Genomic DNA, 24,031 nt, shown 5'->3' with positions numbered 1-24,031 from the left:
CATGTCTAAAAGCTTTTGAAAAATTGTAAACCCAATTAATTTAGCCCTGATAATTATCACACCTGATTGGAATATGCCTTTCAAGTTGATGTGTGATGCAAGCAATTTCACAGCTGTTGGAGTTGTGATGAGCCAAAGAAGAAACAAAGTGTTTCAGCCTATCTACTATGCATGCAAAAATTTGATAGGATCCAGACCAATTATATGGTAACTGAAAAAGACCAAGAATACCTTACAAGTACTAAAGTTACAATGTTTACCGATCATGCTGCCATTAAGTACTTACTCACGAAGAAAGATGCTAAACTGAGTCTAATTTGTTGGATACTTTTACTCCAAGAATTTGACCTTAAGGTTCAAGACAGAAAAGGTGTTGAAAATAAAGTAGTTGGTCATTTGTCGAGGTTTGAACAAAATGAGGTAACTTCTTCATTTGTTCCAATTAGTGAGAATTTTCCTGATGATCATATTTACGAGGTAAGTTAAATCCATAAAACACCTTGGTTTGATGAATTTTCCAATTACTTAGCATGTAGAATAATTCCTCAAGAAATGATGTACAAACAAAGGAAGAAAATCCTTCATGATAGTCGATACTATTTCTGGGAGGGCTCGTTTTTGTTTAAACAATGTGCTGATAACATAATCTAGAAATGCAAGGCTAGAATTGAGATTGATGAGATTTTTTACCACTTTCATTCATCACCGAGTGGGGGACACTTTGGTAGTTCATGTACAGCAGTAAAGATTTTACAAGCTGGTTTCTTTTGGCCTATATTATTCAAAGATGCTTATGCATATATGAGAAACTACGATAGATGCCAAAGAATTGGAAACATACCAAGAAGGAGTGAGATGCCCTTGACAAATATTTTGGAGATAGAAGTTTTCGATTTTTGGGGCATTGATTTTCCAGGCACATTTCCTTCTTCGCATGGTAACAAGTATATCTCGGTACCTTTGGAATATGAATCCAAATGGGTTAAAGCTGAGGCCTACCCAACTAATGACGCTAAGGTAGTCATGCGATTCCTACATAAGCACGTATTTACATGGTTTTGGACACCTAAGGCTATAATTAGCGATGAAGGATCTCACTTTGTAAATAAGCGGCTTAAGTGGTTGCTTGAAAAATACGATGTGAAGCATAAGATTGCTACTGCCTATCACCCACAATCGAATGGGTAAGTTGAAAGGGTGAATCGTGAAATCAAAGGTATTCTTGGAAGAGTAGTGCTCCCTAATAGAACAGATTGGCCTCGAAAGCTTGATGATGTACTATGGGCCTATTGAATTTCTTTTAAGACACCATTAGGGATGACTCCCTATCAGTTAGTTTTTGGAAAGGCATGTCATTTGCAGCTCGAATTAGAGAATAAAGCTCATTGGGCTTTGAAGGAATTGAATTTTGATCTTAATTAAAGTTGGTGAGAAAAGGATGTTACAACTTGATGAGTTGGAAGAGTTGAGGCTATTTTCATACGAGAATGCTAAGATGTGTAAATAAAAATTCAAGAAATGGCATGATAGTCGTATACAACCTCGTGAGTTCAAAGAAGGTTAGAAAGTGTTGTCGCTTAATTCGAGGCTAAGGTTATTTCCTAGAAAGCTCAAATCTCGATGAAAAGGACCTTATACCATCTACAAAGTTTATCCATATGAAGCTGTAGAATTGTACGACAACCATGTAGGTACGTTTAAAGTTAATGGTCAACATCTCAAGCACTATTGGGATGGTGAAGTTCAGCGAATTAAAACCTCGTTCAAATTAAGAGACCCTTAATTTTTCATAAACCTTATTCTTAATAAAAAGTTAGAAATTATTTTCTTAAATTAGTACATTTCATTAATTCTATATAAGGAGATTGAAACTTAAGCGGGACTGTTATGACCCCTCCAACCTTTCCTGGGAATTAATTCAATGTAATCTTTTAAGAAGAAATTTTCTAATTCATTTTAATTTGTTGTTAGTTTTATTTTTATTTCTCATTTTAATCTTTATCTTTGTCTTTAATTTTAATTTTAATTTTATTTTAATCTTTAATCTTTAATTTTAATATTAGTTTTATTTATTTTAATAGAAGGGGTCAAATTGGCCCAAGTACTAATAAGTTTGTATATTCTTAAGCAGACCAATTTTAAAATAAAGTTTGGGCTCAAGGCCTGAAACAACAAAGAGGAGAAAATTAACCCATTCTCGCTGTTCATAAGGGTTCCCAAAACCCTAATTTTTGCCACCATATCTTCCCTCCATCTTACTTGCCGTCCAAGTTACTTAAATTAGATAAATTTTAGCTACAAAATTGCCTTAATTCATCACTATATAAACCCCTCTCTACCTTTATAATTTTCACAACCCTTCAAACTATTTTACATCCATTATTTTCCCTCTTATCCGTCGACCTAAATCTTGAAATTCCTCCCCAAATTTTTCCCTTGTCGCAAGCCCCTAGTACTACCGCCGCACGACTTTCGCAGGAGCAACCCCTTCACCGTCGCATCCTATCACTATAGCAAGCTTTGTGCAATTGCAAGTTCGTCGCTCCCACAAATCGATCACCACCGCAACACCTTGATTTCATCCTTTACCGATTATTTTTTCAATTCTTTTGCCAAAATCTTGCTTAGTTTTTAAGAAAAATGTCCACATCTCGCAATAGAACTAGATCTTCCAAGACCTCTGCTGAAAATCCCATTATGATTCAAGATGAAAAAGTGAAAGAATGGTTTGATTCAATCTTCAAGAATCAACCTATGATATCGGAAAAAGGTTTCAACTTGGAAAGCAATGATAAGATGGTTCTGCCTTTACCAATTCAAAAGGCGATTGATTCCCTCAATTGGAATTACTTTTGTGATGCACGATCATTGCCGGAAGAGGAGTTAGTTCGAGGGTTCTATGCAAATTTGACTAAGCCAGGTGCTACTGAAGTTCTTGTTTGCAAGAAGAAGGTACCCCTAACTTCTAAGTCCATGGAAGATGAGAATGCAAGCGAGGATGAAACATCAAAGGAGAAAGATGAGAAAGATAAGTCAAATAACTAAAAGGGGGAATTTCTTATCTTTAGTTTTTATTTCTTTTTAGGTGTTTATTTTTATTTCTTAGTTAGAATTTTGCTTTCACATGATAAAGTAGTAAGCATGAATAAATAAGCTCAATACCTCTTCAATAGAAAACAAATACAGTGATGTTGTAATGGGAATGAACATGTCTAGGATTGGACTATTAAGAAAGACTTGGTACTTAAGCAGTCTTTATGCTCACCTCCCTTTTCTTGCAACCCTACTTGGTGTTCAGTTTTCATTCATTACTTTGTTTTCACAATGAGGACACTGCTTCTTTTTAAAGGGGGTAAGGTATTTTGTTTGAATTTTAAAGTATGTTTCAATATTTTTACTTAAGTATGTTGAAATAAATGAACGTTCAGAAAGAATTTTTGTTCAAAGTTTGTTCAAATGCAAGCTGATTTCTGATTTTATTTAAGTTATTTGTATGTTATCTTGAGTGATGAAATTCTTGTATGATTTTTAGCCTTACGTACTATTTGCCATGACAATTTAAGAGGTATAAGAATCTAATATGATATAGGCACACTTTCTTTGGATTGTTTAAGCCTTTCAAGCCGACCTTATTAAATTAACCCTTGAAACTTAATTTTTGAGCTTAATCCCATATTTATTACAAAGTACCTACATTATAAGCCACATTACCATATTTTTTATTTTATCCTATTCTTTTGCACCTATCTTAACTGAATTTGTCTTGGTGATCAAATTTTGAGCAAATATATGGAAAGATGTACATGCTCTTCACATGATTTAAAAAAATGAATGTAAGTTTGTCCAAAAGAGTTAAAAGCAAAGAAATATTGCTCAAAAAATCTCAAAAATAAAGAGAAAATTTTGCCTAAAGTCTGAAAATAGTAAAAGTTGAGCATGAGTTCAAAATAAGTTTGGGGGTGTTCCAAAGATTCATGTTTATGAAGGTTGTGACACAAAAGGATCCAAGACAAAGTTAGGGTTAAGATGTTTTGAACCTAAAAGTCACTTCTCTTTATCCCTACCTTTAACCTAGCTCCATTACAACCTAATAAAACACCTATTGATTGGTTGATTATACTGGCTACATTAGTGGAGAGGAATTACTGAGTTAAACATATGAAGACACTAATTAAACCTTGGGATTGATATGTTTAGTTGATAAGGAAAGCATGTTTATTGGTGAATGTTATGTATGACTTTGAAAATGCATTCAAACTATTATTCATGTTGACATTATGACGGACTTAGTATAACGTTAGAAATAATAGATGCATTCTAGATACTTATCAATAAAGAGTATTTTTTAGCATGATTTTATTGATGCATGATTATGTGCAAAGATTGATGCTGCTTTATCATTTTTTAGCTATGTTGAGCATGAACATTACTCAGGACGAGCAATGGTTTAAGTTTGAGGGTGTGTAAATTCAAAATTATATTGGTTTTTTCTATATATTTTTACCCTTTTTTGCTTAATTAATGTGTTATCTTGAGTAATTATTATTGGAATAGGTTAATTTTACTTAATTAGTAATTTTGAACATGAATTTGGAAAGTATGTAAAATTATGCTTAATTACATGATTTTCAAGCATATTTTATATGAATTCATGTTAGTTTATTAGTGAATGTATTTTTCACTATGTAAGAGGTCCATTGGAGACATGATTTAAATAAATAAAAGATGACCATGCACAAATTATCTATGTGGATGGCAAGACCATGCAAATTTGGGCATGCGATTGACAACTTGACCTAGTAAAGAAGGTGATGAATGATGGACATATCTGCTAAGTTATTGGACTAAAAAAGGTGAATTAAAAGCCCAATTTCGAAAATAGAATATGGCTGCTCAAAATATGTTTTGGAATATTTAATGGAAGGTCCCTACAGTTGGAAAATAATCAAAATTCATCCCAACATCTTCCCTGTTGAAACCGTCCACTACATAGCTATTTCTAGCTTGAAATTCAAATTCAAATTGAAAAGACTTGATCATCCCTTTTTCTTGAAGCATGGTCGGCCACATGAGAGAGGGAAGGAATGAAATTTAAACCTATTTTTAGTAAATTCAAACCCTCACCTTTACCTATAAATACCTTGCCATCCCTCACTTCTAAATCCTCCCTCATGCCTCATCACTCAACATTCCTCTCTCACTCACATTAGTTTTCTCTTAATTTCTTTTCCCTTTTTCCCTTGCAGAGTCATCCATCCCCTTTCCAATCTTTAACCTCAAAAGCTTTGTCAAAAGCAATCCTTAGCCGGCTACCCCCCAAATCCTTAGCAAAAGAAACTTCAATCAGAACAGAGGAGCGCTTCAGTTAGAATAGATTCGAAAGGTTGTTGAACTGAGAAAAGTTGAGCACATCAGTCAGAATAGATTTAAAAGGTTGCTGAACTGAGTCTACTATTTCCTCTTGTCATTTATTTTAAACATGTTTTCCTTACGTTTTATGTTTTAGACATCAATTATGAAGTTTTAATTCATATCTGCTAGGATGATTATATTAACTTAATGAGATTTATTTAATTTATGTTAACATGTTTTGTGCCTTAGTCAATTATTTTTTCAATTAATATCATGATGCATTTCATTCATACGTAATTGGGTACACTCAAATTAGCTGAGAGATCCTAACTAGACGATGACTTGTAGACGCATAATTGAAAAGTTCAATGCTTAATTTAGGACATTAAAACCAACTAAGTTAAGGTTCATAATATCTTTAGTTAGCTCTATTATCTTGCATAGTTTTTAGATTTATATAATTAAACTGTTGCAAACATATATGTCCCCATGACCTTGCATAAATGCTAAGAAACCCTTAGTCTAATATGATCAGTAGCATGCATATTTAACTAAGTAAAAGATTCGAGAAGATTTAATTTCGTTCCAAACCCATAAGAGATCGAGTTGCCTTGGAAATAATTCCAAACATGTTAGCATAGTGAAAGTAAGTTGAATTGATTAATATAATTATCCTAGCTCATTTAATGTTGATTGTTTTTGTTGTTAAAGCCCTCATTTCATACATTTTGTTAAATTGCATCTAGATTAGCTTTGCATTAGGCATCACTCTTGCATTTAATTAATCTAATCATCATTATCCAAATTTTTTGAGTTTTTTACATCAAATTGTTAATTATAATTTTGCAATTAATTGTTTAAGCTTATACAGTCCCTGTGGAGACGATAACTCATTTTACTTACTTATTACTTGAACAACTACGTACACTTGCGTAAACACGTTACAATTCGGTACATGTACTAAATACAAACAGTTAAATATAGTCATCTCGTACTGCTAACTTGTTTAGTCAGTTGAAAAGAGTCCTTAATCTTATGAAAAATTACTTCTGATCAGGTTATTACTAGCTCAGTGTTTGAATAAAATGTATTGAAGACTAGTTTCCAGGCATCGTACAGACACTACGAGTTTCTTATAATACTGTTTAGGATAATGAATTGGAAGGACAGAGTTTTTCAGCCAGATCTATATGTTTACGAAGTCCAGTACATGTGAAGTTCTGACTTTGGAAAGTAGAAATTCATGAGACAAGGAATTTTCAGGTAAAGGTGTTTTGTGTTGATCTGGATAAAATTTCAACAACTAAAAATTAGAAAACTTTGAAAAATGGCATTAAAGTATGTTGTTTTTCAGAATCATATTGATATTACAGACGATTTGGTGAAGACTTTATAACGAAAATTGTATTAACAGTAAATTTGTCGTGGAAAGATGTTTGGTTTGTTTAGTCAGATATTTTTTAGTAGAGTTTCAACCTATTGAAAACGAATAGAGTTCCAAGTTTATTATTAATGATAACAAGAATCCATGCTTTAAAATAGATTATGTGTACAGAGAGTTTCAGACTTAAATGAGATAACTTAAATGAAGTTCACAGGTGCATCTATTTTGTTCATCTGGGCAATAATAAAGTGTATAGTAAATTGAAAACAGTTGTTTTGATGGACGATTATTAAAGAAATATTTCAGAGTATGTGATCCCTGAGTAGACTACTGGTGATAAGCCGGAGGAAGGTGAGGATGACGTCAAGTCATCATGCCCCTTATGCCTTGGGTGACACACGTGCTACAATGGACGAGACAAAGGGTTGCGATCCCGCGAGGGTGAGCTAACTCCAAAAACCCGTCCTCAGTTTGGATTGCAGGCTGCAACTCACCTGCATGAAGCCAGAATCGCTAGTAATCGCCGGTCAGCCATACGGTGGTGAATTTGTTCCCAGGCCTTGTACACACCGCCCGTCACACTATGGGAGCTGGTCATGCCCGAAGTCGTTACCTTAACCGCAAGGAGGGGGATGCCGAAGGCAGGGCTAGTGACTGGAGTGAAGTCGTAACAAGGTAGCCGTACTGGAAGGTGCGGCTGGATCACCTCCTTTTCAGGGAATGTATGATGTGTCAATAAGCTAAAGCCGAGCATTAGATTCAAGCAAGTTAGTTATAATTTGTGATAATTTCATTCTGTCTTAGGCAAATACTTACTCAAAAATGTAATGGGACGTTTCATCATTCGACTAATGAACAAACAAAATAGATTATTTGGATACTAAAGAGTATGTATTGATAGTATTATCTAATCCTTATTATGTGATAACTCTTGATGAGATGGAGTTACAGCCCGATTTGACTTACAGTGAAGAACCAGTGAAAGTGTTGGCTAAGGAAGTAAAAGAATTATGGAATAAAGGAGTACCGTTAGTAAAAATATTATGGAATCGACATGGTACTGAAGAAGCTACATGGGAAATGGAAGTTTTAATGAGATCAAAATACCCAAACCTATTTTCAGGTAAAAATTTCGAAGACGAAATTTCCAAAGGGGGAGAGTTGTAACAACCCGCTTTTTAGTGGTGTCGAAAATAGTGCTTTTGGGGTCACAATTTTGACTTGTGAGTTCATAAATATCAATATTTAATATTTACAAGTTAAATATAGTGTTATTGTGAATTTTGATTTGATAGATTTTATTAATTGGTTAGTTAGTCAAAGTACAACTTGTTCGTACCGAAAGTTAGTGGTTTTGGAAAATAAGGTATCAGGACCTCATTTTCATAAATCGAGCTTGTTAATATTTTTTATTAAATACTTACAAAGTTTTTGTATAAGTGGATTGAAGTTTGACCCAAAAGTTTTGATGATTGGATAGTTAATTAAGGTATAAGGACTAAATCATAAAACTCGTAAAATTTACTCGTTATTGATTTCTATTAGTTAAAAGGCTTAATTAAGATTTATTCAAGGTCCAAATGGGCAATTTGACCACTATAGAGTAATAGTGGATGGTGGGAGCATTGTTTTAGGTGAAAATATGTTTATTTTATATTAAATTAAGAATAAAAGGAAATAAAATATAAAACAAAAAATCATCATCTTCTTATTTGCTCTCTCTCACCAAAACATTAAAGAAGGAAAAGAAGAAGCCATTTTTGAGTTAGGGAAGTTTCGACCAAACTTTCTTCTTTGCATGGTAAGGGTTTTGAAACCTATTTTTCATAATTTTTATGTTTTTGAGATTATTGTAGCTTAATCTAGCTGAATCGGGTGTTAGTTTTCAAAACTGTTCAAATTTCTAAATGTTACTATTGATGAATGTTTGATAAAACTGGTATTATTTGGTTAGATTTGATGCTTGGATATGGAAAAGGATTAATTTCTAAAGGAAAAATTACCAGATTTGTGTAAGAAATTTGTATGAAATTTCTATAATTATTGAATCTAGAGGGTTGTACAAGGATGGAATTAAAATTCGATTGTAAAAAGAAGATTGAATTTCAAAGATATAGCTATTTCAATTTTAGGGATTAAATTGAATAAAATGGAAAATTTTAAGGAAATTTTCTAAAATGAAATTGAGTTGTTACATGCATATATGAAGATGTTATAAGGCTGTTGGAATTGATAAATTGTAATGAATTATTATAGATTTGGAATTAAAGCAATCGAAAGTAAATTGAGAAATTTCATATTAGTCCATGACACTTTGTAGTTGTCGTTTTACAGGTAAGTTCGTATGGAACATACTATATTTTCTTTTTATACTTGAATTGTGTGTTTGTATATATATTAATTGTAAAAAATTTGTAGATTTAATGACTTTTGCCTTAAAATGGATTAAATCGTAAAATATGAAATACTTGATAAATATGAAAAGATTCAGGACATTGAATGAGTGTGGTAATGGTATGCAGTTTGATAGCATGTATATGATGATGTTGCAAGTTTAAAATGTATATAGGTTTGTTATTCGAAATAAGAAATGGGTTTATATGGTTACAGGGTTTTCAATTGATACTGAATTGATAAAAGAACCTGTATGAATTTAGTAAATGGTTTAGATGCGAATAGATAGTCATTAGTGTTCTAAAGAGGAAAAGTGGGAATCATGATTAGAGGTTTATTCGTTGGTTGAGATCCAACATAAATTGCGGATTCTCGACAACTTGGGTGAGCAACATCAAATTATTATACAAGGATCTGTGAAAGCTGAGATCCAGCATAAATTTTGAATTATTGACAGCTTAAGTGAGTAGCCTCGGATCATTATTTACTGATGATTGAGATCCAGTGTATGTTGCAGATTATCGACAGCTTGAGTGAGCAGCATCGAGTAAAATTTGCTTAAATAAATGAACTCTACAACTTTTGGAAGCAAGGTAGTCCCATGTATCTGATGATAATTTACTATATTTCTCCGAATGAAAATGTTAATTAAACGGAAATGCAATAATTCGAAGGACTGCATATGAAACGTATTGTTATGTTGCAATAATGAGCACGGTTTGAACGTGCATTTAATTAATATGTTTACATATCTAACAAGGTTGAATGGCATGATATAAGGTAGTATGGTTATACATGTATATGAATTTAAATACCATGATCTTGCAATGTGAAATACTAACCTATTGGTTGCCTTGTGGACTGAATACAAATATAAGTAAGGATGCCAAAATTATGACATGGCATGCCTTTTGTTGACAATATTTAAAATGTTACAGTGATAATACATGTTAAGATCATTTTCATATGAACTTACTAAGCTCAATTGAAGATTACCCTTTTTCATTTTCCTGTTTCCTATATTTATCATTTTGCAGAACTCGGCGATCGAATCAACTTGAAGATCACACTATGCAGCCACTTTTTGGTAGATCTTATAAATGTTTATTTTGGTTATATGGCATGTAATAAGAGTGATTTGTATATGTAAGTGTTTTGTAAAAGTAAGTATGTTTTGTGATTACACAAAGTATGTGTGCTTGTTGGCATATTAATGTATTTGGTCATGACATGAATTAGTAGCTTTGAATGTGATAATTGAATTTGGTAAGTGATGGAATCATATAGATACTTGGTTTGATAGATTATGTTACATATGGAAATGATTGAAAATATATGATTAGGTTAATGACTATGGTGCAGTATTTTGATGATTGATTTCGGGAGGTTATAGTATATTAAGTAAGTTTATGCTTATTGTGAAATGATAGGTTATTAGGCTAGTATTATGGTCAACTTTAACATGGTACGAATTGGTACTTATAGTGCATGCTAAGAAAAAGTATGGCTTTATTCTAGTTGGTAAGAATGGATTTAAATATTGGTATTGGATTAGAATTTAAATCATGGTATGCTAGGCAGTTTAAATGCTATGTGTTGATACAAGTCTAGATGAATTGATTGAAAAGTTTTTATTATTGTTGAATTGAAGTACCAATTGTGGCATACTGGTTGAGCACTTAGGATGGTTTTATAAGTTGTATTATGGGTATATTTTGATACATTATGAATAAATCCAATGAATGGTTAAAGGCTTATTTATGGCACAAGTAAGAATCGATTGTGTGACTTGATTTGAAAGGCATATTTTCTCACACACAGGCAAGTGACATGTCCATGTGCTCTGTATTATAATAGTGGTTTGGGTTAAACTTGATTACAGTCTCTCACATGGCTTGGCGATATGGCCGTGCGAATGTTTGTAGGATTTTACATTTAAGTCCACACGACCACAGTTTGTTATAGGACTTGGCAACATGACCATGTAACCTTGCTTTACATGGCCTAGCCACATAGTCGTATGAAAGGCATATTTTCTCACACACAGGCAAGTGACATGTCCATGTGCTCTGTATTATAATAGTGGTTTGGGTTAAACTTGATTACAGTCTCTCACATGGCTTGGCGATATGGCCGTGCGAATGTTTGTAGGATTTTACATTTAAGTCCACACGACCACAGTTTGTTATAGGACTTGGCAACATGACCATGTAACCTTGCTTTACATGGCCTAGCCACATGGTCGTATGAAAGGCATATTTTCTCACACACAGGCAAGTGACATGTCCATGTGCTCTGTATTATAATAGTGGTTTGGGTTAAACTTGATTACAGTCTCTCACATGGCTTGGCGATATGGCCGTGCGAATTTTTGTAGGATTTTACATTTAAGTCCACACGACCACAGTTTGTTATAGGACTTGGCAACATGACCATGTAACCTTGCTTTAACTGGCCTAGCCACATGGTCGTATGACCCTATTTTACACTTTTTCCCAATCCTTTCTAAAATGTTTTAAATGAGTCCATGTTTGTTTCAAAATTAATTTTATAGATTTTGTAAGCTCTAATTAAGTTCAAATTTGTATGCAATACCTGATTTATTTGATGAATTTATGAGTTAATATTTTTTTGAATAAAATACCTGAATTAAATTGCATGTTCCGATTCTGTTATTTATTATAGCATCTTATAACTCAATTCTGACGATAGTGATGAGTGAGGGGTGTTACACTCTTCTACTTTATGATTTCTCTAAAGGACCTTCACTAAGGGAATCTTTTTTTCCGCATTTTGGACAAATTCTTCTTCATAAGATAAATTTGGCTCCACTTTTATGATTTCCAGTTGCACCACATGGTTTTGATCTGAATGATATTTCCTCGTCATTGACACATGAAAAATGTTGTGGATCTTTGACAACACTAATGGTAGTGCTAGACAATACACTACAAGTTTCAACCGCTCCAAGACCTCATAAGGTTCGATAAATTGCGGACTAATCTTGCCTTTCAAACCAAAATGAATGATCTTCTTCCAATGTGAAACATTAAGGTAAATTTTATCGCCAACTTCATAGGAATTTCCCCTTCTTTTACGATCCACATAAGACTTTTGGCAATCCTGGGCAGCCTTCAAATGGTTTCTGACAATGAGACCTTTTTTCTTCTGTCTCACAAACTATATGAGGACCAACTAGCTTTCTTTCACTGAGATCCATCCAGCATATTGGAGATCTACCCCTCCTTTCTTACAAATCCTCAAATAGAGACATGTCGAGGTTGGAGTGATGGATATTATTGTAGGCGAGTTCCGCCAATGTCAAGTATCTCTCATAGTTCATTTCGAAATCAATCACATGGCTACTAAGCATGTCCTATAAGACTTGTATCTCTCTCAGACTGGTCGTCCATCTCTGGATGGATGGTTGTGCTAAAACGAAGTTTGCTTCCCAAGGATTATTGTAGTTGCTTCCAAAATCTAGACGTAAACCTCGTATCCTAGTCAAAAATGATAGATGAGGGGATGCCATGCAAGTGAACTATCTTTGAGATAAAAATCTTTGCAAGCTTTTCTAAGGAATAGTACATACTAACAACTACAAAATGAGCCGACTTGGTAAGGCTATCCACGATCACCCAAACCGCATTCTTCTTTGATGCATTGAGAGGTAAACCAAAAACAAAATCAATACTAATACTATCCCATTTCTATTTTGGAATTTCAAACAGGTAAATCTTTCCCGAAGGAACCTGGTGCTCCACTTTCACTCTCTAGCAAGTTAGGCATTTTTAGCTGCGAACATAGATATTTCCCTTTTCATTCCTTGCCACCAATATAAAATATTCTGATCACGATACATCTTGATACTTCCTAAATGATGTGAGAATGGTCCATCACAAACCTGTTTTAAAATTTTCTACCTTAAGTTATCCTCTTTAGGAATGTACAATCTTCCTAAAAATTGTAGTTCGCCTCCATCACCGAGGCCAAAATTTTTTAAATCACCAGACTCTATTTGCTGCTTCATCTCGCCACATCTTGTGTCCTTTGATTGTAAATATACAATATGAGAAAGGAAAATAAGTCGTACCTTAGTTCTGCATGAAGCGATTCGTCATCCGCTAGGCAAACTCTAGCATGGAAAAAACCCTTGGCACGCATCACTCCACAAGACTCCTCATTTTCCCTTAAGAGTCACATCATGGGTCCCGCCAACATGGAAAAACCTTAATGATATGAGTCGTAAGGCCCAAAATCAAGCTCATGAATGTGATAGGCTTATATTTTCTCGAGGCCCAATAACGAGGTAAAAAACTAAGGAAATTTGAGCAAGATTGAATGGGACTATCCAAGACTTCGTTACCAAGGCCTTAGCTATGTAGACGACCGAAAAAGAAAACCATGATTCACTTTCTTATTTTCAAGAAAGTCAAGAAACTGAATCTTGTGCCAATTTTTTTGTTTTAGATAATTGCAAGAATCAATAAAATCAATATTTCAAATCTTCGAAATCATGGTCCAAGAAACCAAATATTGTAACTAATGCGCATTGGATTTCACGTATGAGCTTGAATGAGCCAATTTCGAGAGCAGATAGATCATAAGACCAAGTTTTTTTAAAAATGGTCCATTAAGATGTCTACAAGCCCATTATGAAGTTTGGAAAGTAATTTAATTGAATATCAGCCAAATTATCAAAGTGGTCCAAGTTGTAAAATATTTAAACTATAGGTTCAATTTTATGTTAATAGGTGGATCATCATGTAAGAATTCATCCCAAAGAGTCCATTTAATTCCTTTCACTAAATTTCCATTAAAAGTCCACACTTAATATTATTTTGTTTTTTTTATTTGATGAGTTGCCATGTTAGTTATTCCATTAGGGTTAGGAAAACTTATTTTAGGGGCCTATAAGTAGCATGATTGTCCACCCTTATAGGCACACAATTGATTTTTTTTTTGTTAATAATAATTCTCTTTGAGTTTTTCTTCAAGAATTGCTCTTGAGTTTCTTTCAAAAGTTGTTTTAACAATCTTTCAAGTTGTGGGAATCATCTTCAAGCTTTTTCTTGCCAAGATCTTTTTTTTGGAGGGAAATTAGATCCATTGAAAGGAGTTGTGGATTTTTAATGTTTCTAAGGTTTCTTAGGACGTCATTTTCTCTTTTCTATCCTTAATTTATCGTTTCTTGGCTATTTAAGTTAGTTATTGTTGTTTTGGCTTGCTGGTTTTATTGATTTTCGTTCTAGGTTAAAGTTTCTTCAAGAAAAACATTCTCCTATTGGAACGACGGAAATGTGCAAGTGTACACAATCACAACAAGTAATAAAATGACAAGTAAATGTCGAGTTATCGTACCCACAGGGACTGTGAAAAGAATTATTTATGAATACTATTTAAAACACTTTGGTGAAGAAAAATTTTTTGTTTGAAGAGGATGATTAAAAACTAAGATTTTAAACTAAGTGAACTAAATAAATAAATCTCAAATGCACGATTTCAAATACGATTTTAATCAAGATGACATAATTGTGTTAGATTAATTACATTTCTTAACTTAGAATAATAAATTCATGTTTATATTGTTACGAATAAGTTCACGGCAACTCGGTTTTTCTAACTTATGAACATGCTCACCTACCAAAATCCATTTATCTCTTGACTATATCCCTATGTCAATTCAACTGATTAAACAAATCTTAATAGGCAAATATGTTATTGTACATACATATTAAATCAAAATAATCTCTTGTACATATCCCTATGTCAATTCAAACAATTAACTCAATTTAATAAGCACATTAAAGACTATGTGAGGTAACAAAGTATCCTTACCTTGAAACAATTTAATCACAATAATCTTGCAAGTTATGCAAGGAAAATGTATCGTCAGATACCATTGCTAATCTAACCCTCAGCTACCTTAGATGATTAAACATGCACTGATTAAGTACTGTGTCCATTAATTACAATTTCAATCCGTTTAAATAATTAATTCATTAGTTACCTAACAATTGTAATGCAAGAATAACTTAGCCATGATTTTACTTAATCAAGCATCTTACCGAGGCCTATAACAACATAACACAATTTTAATAAATTTAACAAATGAAATGCAATCAACCAAACACGAATTAAATTCAAGCTAAATTGATTAAATTAACCATTCCAACAACATAAATATTCATAGATATGTTCAGCATAACAACAACAAAAATTAAAAAGATAGGGAACAAGAATCAAATCTGGTGTTTTTCCATGGCTTGACTAGTTGCTCCATTCTTCCTTCCCAGTTGTCCTCGTCGACCAAGGCTGCCATGAACACTTAATTACCGCTCCAAATAGCTGATGACTACCCCTTTCCCAAGAGGAGAAATCGACAAGAGAGTAAGGGAATTTTGGAATGGAAAAGAAGAGAGAAAGTGGAGTGAAGAGAGGAATGATGTGAATGCTTGAGGTGTGTTTCTAAAATGACCAGCCTAAGAGGGTTTTTATAGTTGAGAAGGGCTGCTAAAAATAGCTAAAATTATCAGCCAAAGAGCCCTCCCTTGGCCGGCCACACATGTGGCAAGGTTGATAGTTTCAACTTTGCTAATTTAGGCTTGGGGCAAATCTATAAATCCACCAATTGTGGAGGGGTTTGAATGCAACTTGAACGAGTCTTCAAGGGCCTCTTTACAAGCTTAAATAATCAGCTAATAAGCTAATTTGGGTCAGCTCTTGGGATGGTTTTTGGGCTGTCCATTTCTTGATCGGTTCGGTTCACTCAGTTCATTCAACTGGACCACTTTTTCATAATTAATTAATAATAATTTATTAAACCAAATTAAATTGGATATAAATTAAAATTAATTATATTATGAATTAATGCATATAATTTTGGACCGTCTTAGCCTGAAATTTAGTTCGCCTCGACACTTCAAATTGCTTCTCGGTTTTACACTAAGAGTGTCTGCCAAGCCATTTTTCGCCCTTTGTGTAAATCTGTTGAAAATAACCAAAATTCATAAAAATTAATTATAAAATTAACTAAAATTAAACATGTTCATATTTTAAGTGCACTTTAATTATTTTTTTGACAAGAATTTTATTGAAACTGTATGATTTTAAGTTAAAAAGGGTATGTAAAAATGGGTAAATTTCTATGTTTCCACCTATCTTCTTCCGTCAAGAAACACATCAAAATTAGGAGTTTTAATCTTTTCTTGCTGTTTCAAACATTCCTGCATAAAATAGTTTGCTTTTGTCTTCAAAATCACTTCTAACAATTTTGTTTGTGTTTTGTTTTTTCAGATCCGATTGGGGCGTTTTCTTGAGGTCAAAGGATAGTTTCTTTCCATCCAAGAAAACCTAATTCATTCTATTTTGGACTCCTTACCAGCTGGTTCATCTTTCTTTTCTTTTGATTTCGTTTGACTCTCATTTGTGACAACTAATATGTTTTCGTTGTTTTTAGTTTCTGTTTACGTTTGTCTAGAGATCTAGGATAAATTCGTGACTTTGACAAACTTTACGATCCAGTGCCGTATTCATCCACACTTCATCACTTTCGCAAATCTTCTATAATAACCAGCCAATCCCAGAAAGCTTCTTACTTTAGTGACTTTCTTTGGCGGATTCAAATCCAAAACAACTCTAACCTTCTTAGGGTTCGTCTATCTTGATACCATTAGTAGAAATGTCATGACCCAAAATGTGGACTTCCTTTAGCCAAAACTCGCACTTTCTGAATTTGGCGAAAGGTTAGTTCTCCTGAAGGACATTCAATACCACCCACAAGTGTTCCTTATCCTCATCTTCACTCTTGGAGAAAACCAAAATATCGCTGATGAAGACAAGCAGAAACTGATCCAAATAGGGCTAAAAAATCATGTTTATCCAGTCATAAACACAATAGGAGCGTTAGTTAAGCCAGAAGGCATTACCATGAACTCATAATGCCTGTAGTGGGTACAAAAAGTCACATTTGGAATGTCATCGACCTTAATCTTGATCAATATTTGAAAATAGCTTAGCAACTTTTAGTTGATCAAGCAGGTCTTCAATCCTTGGTAGCAAATACTTATTCTTGACTATTACCTTATTCAACTGTCGATAATCTATGCACATCCAGTGCGTCTCATCCTTTTTCTTCACAAATAGTATTGGCACAACCCACTAAGAGACACCAGCTATGATGAAACCCTTTTTTAAAAAATCTAGAAGTTGAACCTTCACTCCCTCAGTTCCAAAGGCTCTATTATATTAGGAGTGTATGAAATAAGAGCAATACCAGGTGTGACTCAATATAAAATTCCACATCCCTATTAGGTGGTATGCCTGGTAGTTTTTCTGGGAATACATCTAAAAATTCACTCATACTGGGACTCGATTGATATCATTCCTTGCTACCGTTAAGTCCAAAATGTAAGCCAAGTAAGCATTTTTGATTAAGTTTCCTTCTGAATCCCTAAAATTTTCTTTTTTTACCTTCTTTGATTTTGTTGCCGAAGTCTTGTTTCCCTTACCTTCTCGGATAACTTCGTAGTTCTTCCTTTCCATGTAATCTTTTTATATTCTCTCTTTCTTTTGCCTCATTACAATGGTTAGAATTAGAAACAATCACCATGAGGAAAGAAGTATCGTGGCGATTGTAGTTAAAGGGGTTATGGGGGTGGTATAGAGAATGATGGGGTTGGGCCCAGTAATCCCGAAATAAATACCCTAGTGGAAACCCCTTTCTTCCAGTGCTCAATGACTTTGGAGTAGATGGTTAAATGGAACAACGAAAATGTGCAATTGTACACAATCGCAACAAGTAATAAAGTGACAAGTAAATGTCGAGTTATCGTACCCACAGGGATTGTAAAAAATAATATTTATGAAATTAATGTTAAAAAGCTTTGGTGAAGGAAAATATTTTGGTTTCAAGATGATTAAAAACTAATGGTTAAAAACTAAGTAAAAAAATTAAAAATAAAAAGGCTCTAATGCACGATTTCAAATAAGGTTTAATCAAGATGATATAATTGTGTTGGATTAATTACATTCCTTTAACTTAGAATTATTAAACTTATGTTTATACAGCTACGAAAAAATTTACGGCAACTCGGTAATTTTCTAACTATTGGTCATACATACTTATTAAATTAATCAATCTCTTAAACATTTTTCAATGTCAATCCAAGCGATTAATCAATCTTCACAAGCATATAAAAGATCAAGTGAGGTAACAGAGTATTTCTACCTTGAAACAGTTTAATCACAATAATCTTGCAAGTTATGTAAGGCATAAGTATCACCAAATACAATGCTAAATTAACTTCAGCTACCTTAGAATAATAAACATGCACTGATTAAGTATTGTGTCGACTAATTACAATTTCAATACGATTTAATAATTAATTCATTAGTTATCTAACAATTAATATTGCAATAATAACTTAGGCATGATTTTACTTAATCAAGCATCTTACCGAGGCCTATAACAACACAAACACAATTTCAATAATTTAAGCAGGCAAAATATAATCAACCCAACACAGATTAAATTAAAGATAGATTGATTAAAATAAACATTTCAATAGCATAAATATTCATAAACATGTTTTTCAAAACAACAACAAAATTTAAAGAGATAGGGAACAAGGAGCAAAATCGGTGTTTCTTTGTGGCTTGACTGATTTCTCCATTCTTCATTCTCCGTTGTCCTCGGCTATCAAGGTGGCTTATGAAAACTTTAATTGCTGCTCAAAAATGGTTTATGAGGACTTCTTTCCTAAGAGAAGAAATCGAAACTTGAACAAAAGAGAAAATGGGAAGGAAAAGTTGAGAGAAAGTGATAGAGGAGAAGAGAGAATGAGAGTGTGAGGGATGAGTTGAATGATCAGAAAGGGGTGGATTTTATAGCTGATTGTGGCTTCTAAAAATAGAAAATTCCATCAGCCAAACAGACCCCCCTTGGCTGGCCACAGACATGGCAAAGTTGAGAGCTTTAACTTAGCTAAAAATAGCTTGGGGTAAATCCATAAAGCCAAATTTTTTTGAGAGGTTTGAATGCAAGGTTGAAAGTTCTTCACGGGCTTCTTTGCAAGCTTATTTAGTCAGATAAAATGCTGATTTGGGTTAGCATATGGATGGTTCTGGGCAGCCCAATTGGTGGCTGGTTCGGTTCACTAGATTTGGTTCAACCAATGCGGTTCTTCAACTAAACCCATTTTTTCCATAATTAATTAATAATAATTTATTTAGCCCAAATTAAATTGGGAATAAATTAAAATTAATTATATTATGAATTAACACACATTTTTGGACCATCTTAGGCTGGAAATAAATTTTCATCGATGTTTCAAATTGCTTCTCGATTTTATTCTTCGAGCATTGTCTGCCAAGCCAATTTTTTCCCTTTGTGTGAATCTGTCGAAAATAGTAAAAATTAATCAAAATTAATCAAAATGAACTATAAAACTAATTAAAATTCATCGTGTTCATATTTTTAACATAATTTAATTATTTTATAATATTTTAATTATTTTTCGACAAGAATTTAATCGAAATAGCATGATTTTAAGTTAAAAATGGCATGTAAAAACACATAAATTTTTGTGTTTCCACACCCCAAACTTAATTCATTGCTCATCTCGAGTAATGCATAAATTTGAAAAGAATTTTCTCAGAAACACTTTTTGAAAAACTCCTTGAGAACAACGTTCTTCCCAAAATCATGAAATCAATATACTTATGCTCAAAAACAAGAAAATTGATAATTATGCTACTCATGTATATATATCGTTCAAATTAATCTCAACAATTACTACAATAGCAAAATTAGACTAAATGTTTCTTAATAAAGACATGTTAATCCCTACCTATTTGATTTTAATCCCTTATTCAAAATTAAACTGCAATCATTAAGCTTAACTAATGTCTTCATATGTTGAACAGAGCAATTTCTCTCCACTAATGTATGTAACATTGGAACTTTGAATCAATAGGTCTTTAACAAGGTTGTAATGTGGCTGGGCTTAGGGGTAGGTAAAAGATAGATAATTTTAGATTTAAAAAAAAAACCCTAGACTCAACTTGTATCGGACCTTTCGAAATAATTACCTTCAATACATCAACTTTTCTTTCCTTTTCACATGCTCTTTAGTGCAATTTACTTCAAGTACATATTCTTTTTTTTTTCAAGTTTTTTACTGCATGTACTACAATTTTTAGAGCATTTCATACGTTTTTGCAACTCCCTCAAGTTTATTTTCAAAGAATACTCTGAATAGTACTAGGTCTAATGTTTGGGACATTTTTAAGATAATTAAGAAAAGTGATGGCTAACTTTGTAAGGGTTCAAATAAAATTAGGCCATAAAGTCTCAAAGTTGGGTTTCAAAGGATAAAAATTTCATCATGGTTGGCTTGAAAGGCTCAAATGGTCCAAACAACAATTGCCTAAATCATTTTCAACGTTCCATGCTTCCTAAGATTGCGCCTCAAGAAACTACTAAGTCAATTCTAAAGACTTAAACTTTCATGCATGCCTAACTTTCCTAAAGAACTAAAATTTTATGGTATGATTTGCATGCTTTATTAGTAATACATTTCATGTCATTATTAAGCTAACATAACAATTTATTGAAATAATCAAACTTTATTCATACTTAAATTTAGCATACTTAACAAAACTCAAATTTATTAAACAAAAATATATCATATTCATAATTAAAAGAAAAAAATTATTCTGAGTGGAAATAATTTCAATTTTTTGTCCCCCAACTTAAAATGAACAATGTCCTCATTGTTTAAAGTGAATAGATACTATACATCAGGTAGGATTCCAGAAAAGAGGAGGTGAGTCAATTTGACTACTTAAGTACCAAGCTCTTCCTAGATCCAATCCTAGACATGTGTATACCTATTGCCACATTTTAGACTTAACTACTTGTCCATATTTACATTTGATGCTCATCTCTTATTTTATTGTGCAGAAATAAAAAATTCCTAATTAATCGTAATTCTAAGCTAAGTTGATAAAAATTAATATATAAATTATAAATAATATCATTATATATTAAATATTATCAAATTATTAATAATATTAAAGATATTTATTCTAGATGCTTTTTGAAAATATTCACAAAGAAAGGCACCTAGGTTTTTATTATTTACGAAAAGAGCGACTAAATTTTAAAAATAATTCAATTAAGTCCCTAGACTTAATGAAAATTTAAAATTGAGTTGCAAATTAAAACTTGGATCAAAATTGACCCTGTTATTTGAAACTAAAAATTTATTTTTCCATTTAGGGGATAATTTCTTGGAAAATTATGTCAAAATAAATTCCCAGGAAAGATTGGAGGGGTCACAAACGGTCCCGTTTAAGTTCCAATCTCTTAGACAGAATTTATTTAAACATACTTTACCCGAAAATATACCCTAAATCATTTATTCAAAAAGAAAAATGAAAAATTAGGTATCCGATAAAATGAACGAGGTTTTATCCCGTTCAATTTTATCTCCCCAATAATGTTTCAGGCGCAAAGCATTAACTCAGAAATTACCTCCCTTACCTTGGAGTTCAACAACTCTGTACGGATAGACTTGGTGAGTCGTAAATGGACCGGACCAACGTGATTTTAGCTTACCTGGAAAGAACTTCAATCTGGAATTGAACAAAAAGACTTGGTGACTTGCTTCAAATTCTCGAACTCGAATGTTGTAGTCATGTCATTTCTTGAGTCCTTCTTTAAGTAATTTGGCATTTTCATATGAGAGCATTCAGAACTCTTCTAACTCATTGAGTTGGAACATCCGTTTCTCTTTCGCGAGCTTAGGATCCAAATTAAGTTATTGAAGAGCTGAGTAAGCTTTGTGCTCTAACTCCAATGGTAGATGGCAGGCTTTCCCAAAGACAAACCTATAGGGTGACACCCCTAACGGTGTCTTATATATTGTTCTGTAAGCCCATAAAGCATCATCTAATCTTGAGGACTAATCTCGTCAATTCAGGCAGGCTACCTTCTCAAGTATGCCTTTGATCTCCTTATTTACCAGTTCAACTTGTGATACCAGCCAAGAAGGTGACACTCAAAGGGTTATCTTTCCTAGTGGTCCAATCACTCGAAGTAAGGCACGACAATTAAAATCAAAGATGAATGCTTTTGTCCAAGACTTTGTTGCGACATTTATGAGTTAAGTAATTTTATTGGTTAGGTTATTATTTATTTATTTTCTTAGATAATTTTAAAGAGTTTTATTAGGATTCAATTACTCTTTAAAGAGTTTTTATTAGGATTCAATTACTCTTGAAAGATTTTTATTAGGATTCAATTACTCTTGTAATTTGCCTATAAATAGGCTTGTTTTCTACACATTGGGGGAAGAATAAAAAGAAGAGTATTTGTTTTTTTTCAAATTTGTGTGAGGCAAATTTTTTTAGAGTAGAGTGATTCTTCTCTTGCTATTTAGTTTGGAGTTTGTTACTTTCGAGGGTATTTCAGAGTTGCAAATATTCAAATTTCTTTCCCGTTCATCGGTGTTTCTAGAGGTTCTTCTTCTAGGGGTTTCGTAGGGAGCCGCTCAATCATTGGCGTTTTTGGTTACAAGTTAACCAAGGGTTCCATAGGGCAAATCTATCCTTTTTATTTATTTATTTATTTATTATTTAACTAATTTTATTCTCATTTTATTTCTAATTTGTGTTTCTCTTGTGACTAGATCCGGGTTTCCGCATCAGTTGGTATCAGTTTCAGGCCATTCGGTGTTATTTTCGAAGCTAAAATCAAATCCGAAACGAGTCAAAATACCAAAAACACTTTTCATCAGTTTCGTCGATTTAAAAAAAAGTTTGTGTTTATTCTCCTCTTATTTTTTAAATAAAAGCAAAAAAACAGTAAAAATAGCAAAAAAAACAAAAAAAAAGCAAAAAAGCGTAAAAAAAAAGAGTAAAAAGCGCAAAAAAGAGAGTAAAAAGCGCAAAAAAAAAAAGCAAAAAGCAAAAAAGCGCAAAAAAAAAAGTTGCCTACCTTTCATACGTAGGTTTCTTCTTTTCCTATTGTCGTTATTATTTTTATTTTATTTTTTCCTAAAATTGAATTTTTTTCCCCTTCTTTCTTGACTCAAATATAATTAAAGCTTCAATTTTTGAAAATCTTAACACACCAAACGTTTCTGATTCTTTGTTTTCCTTTAAATTGGGTAGAGTTTTCTTAAGTTTTCTTCTTATTAAAGCTTTTCTTTGACTCTAGAGTTAGGGATCGTTGCAGGTCTACGTTTTTTTTTGTTTCTCTTACGTTTTCTAACACTTTGTTTCTTCTTGTGTTAGCAGATATTAAAGGCACGCACAATTCCTTCATCCGTGTAGCCTCCATTACAAATTGCTTCGTCAAGTTTATTGGCCTCTTAAAGCAATTAGGATCTTCATTGTTTCTTTGAAGTTTGCACCTCTATTATTTGATCTTGATTAGTAACCCTCTCCAAACATATTTACAAGTTTTGAATCATTCAGAGAGTTATTCTTTTGAGAGCTAACGAGTGAGGTTATTATTATTTTTTCTTTCTTGTTCCTATTTGTTTGATCTTTCACAGATACCATGCCGCTCGCTAGATCCCAAACTAGTAAAAATGAAGAGGATGAGCAAAAAAGAGAGAACGATTGTAACACCCCGAACCCGAGGCCGTCGCCGGAGTCGAACACGAGGTGTTAACAGACTTCAAACCACTTATTAAAATTTTTCCAGACAAGCTGTCAATCTGCATACTAGTCGCTTTAAAAATCATATCTTGAGCTCTGGAACTCAAAATCCAGTTCCGTGAATTTTCCCTGAAATTAGACTCATATTCCCATCTACATATTTTTTTCTAGAATTTTTGGCCGGGCAAATTAGTACAGTTTATTAGTCAAAGTCTCCCATGTTACTGAGGT

This window comes from Gossypium hirsutum, chromosome D07, assembly GCF_007990345.1.
Source record: "Gossypium hirsutum isolate 1008001.06 chromosome D07, Gossypium_hirsutum_v2.1, whole genome shotgun sequence".
In the NCBI taxonomy this organism is placed as follows: domain Eukaryota; kingdom Viridiplantae; phylum Streptophyta; class Magnoliopsida; order Malvales; family Malvaceae; genus Gossypium; species Gossypium hirsutum.
Note: the sequence above shows the minus strand (reverse complement) of the source record.